Source organism: Mustela nivalis (genome assembly GCF_964662115.1).
Source record: "Mustela nivalis genome assembly, contig: HAP1_SCAFFOLD_503, whole genome shotgun sequence".
Lineage (NCBI taxonomy): Eukaryota > Metazoa > Chordata > Mammalia > Carnivora > Mustelidae > Mustela > Mustela nivalis.
Window position 1 is genome coordinate 557,380 of NW_028136153.1, and position 2,095 is coordinate 559,474.

Here is a 2,095-nt window from a genome sequence, read left to right on the forward strand (position 1 = left end):
TTCATAGATACAACTTTAATTTTAATTCATTCCCAATATTCTGGTTTTTTATATAGATTTTTTTAAGTAAATTTTTTATTTTCAGCTTAACAGTATTCATTATTTTTACACAACACCCAGTGCCCCATGCAATCCATTCCCTCTATAATAGCCACCACTTGGTAGCCAGACCACCCACACCCCCGCCCCTTCAAAATCCTCAGATTGATTTTCAGAGTCCATAGTCTCTCATGGTTCACCTCCCCTTCCAATATCCTCCATCTCCCTTCTCCTCTCCATCTCCCCATGTCCTCCATGATATATGTGATGCTCCACAAAGAAGTCAAACCATAGGATGATTGACTCTCTCTGCTTGACTTGATTCATTCAGCATAATCTCTTCCAGTCCCATCTATATTGCTACAAAAGTTGAGTATTCGTACTTTCTGATGGAGGCATAATAGTCCATAGTGTATATGGACCACATCTTCCTTATCCATTCATCCATGGAAGGGCATATTGGTTCTTTCCACAGTTGGGCGACCGTGGCCAATGCTGCTATAAACATTGGGGTAGAAATGGCCCTTATTTTCACTACATCTGTATCTTTGGGGTAAATACCCAGTATCGCAATTGCAGGGTAATAGGGAAGCTCTATTTTTAATTTCGTGAGGAATCTCCATACTGTTCTCCAAAGAGGCTGCATCAACTTGCATTCCCACCAACAGTGGAAGAGGGTTCCCCTTTCTCCACATCCTTTCCAACACATGTTGTTTCCTGTCTTGCTAATTTTTGCCATTCTAACTGGTGTAAGGTGATATCTCAATGTGGTTTTCATTTGAATCTCCCTGATGGCTAGTGATGATGAACATTTTTTCATGTGTCTGATAACCATTTGTATGTCTTCATTGGAGAAGTGTCTGTTCATATCTTCTGCCCATTTTTTGATATGATTGTCTGTTTTGTGTCTGTTGAGTTTTAAGAGTTCATTATAGATCCTGGATATCAATCTTTTGTCTGTACTGTCATTTGCAAATACCTTCTCCCATTCCATGGGTTGCCTCTTTGTTTTCTTGACTGTTTCTTTTGATTTTGATGAAGTTGAAAAAGTTCATGTTTGCTTTTGTTTCCTTTGCCTTTGGAGATATATCTTGAAAGAAGTTGCTGTGGCTGATATCGAAGAGATTACTGCTTATGTTCTCCTGTAATATTTTGATGGATTCCTGTCTCACATTGAGGTCTTTAATCCATTTTGAGTTTATCTTTGTGTACGGTGTAAGATAATGGTCCCGTTTGATTCTCCTATATAGCTGCCCAGTTGTCCCAGCACCATTTATTGAAGAGATAGTCTTTTTCTATTGTATATTTTTTTCTGCCTTGTCAAAGATTAATTGACCATAGAGTTGAGGGTCCATATCTGGGCCCTCTACTCTCTTCCACTTGTCTATGTGTCTGTTTTTATGCCAGTACCATGCTGTCTTGGTGATCACAGCTTTGTAGTAAAGTTTGAAATCAGGTAACGTAATGCCCCCCATTTTATTTTTGTTTTTCAACATTTCCTTAGCGATTCTGGGTCTCTTCTGAGTCCATACAAATTTTAGCATTATTTGCTCCAGCTCTTTGAAGAGTATCGGTGGAATTTTTATCAGAATAGCATTAAAAGTATAGATTGCTGTAGGCAGTATAAACATTTTAGCAATGTTTATTCTTCTGATCCAAGAACATGGAATGCTCTTCCATCTTTTTGTGTCTTCTTCAAATGCTTTCATGAGTGTTCTGTAGTTCCTCGAGTACAGATACTTTACCTCTTTCGTTAGTTTTACCCCCAGATATCTTATGGTTCTTTGTGCTATAGTAAATAGAATCGATTCTCTAATTTCCCTTTCTTTATTTTCATTACTAGTGTATAAGAAAGCCACTGATTTCTGTAGAGCGACTTTGTATCCTGCCACTTTGCTGAATTGTATGAGTTCTAGTAGTTTGGGGGTGGAGTGTTTTGGGTTTTCCATATAAAGAATAATGTCATTTGCAAAGAGAGAAGGTTTGACTTCTTCATACCAATTTGGATACCTTTTATTTTTCTTTATTTTCTGATTGATATTGCTAGGACTTTTAA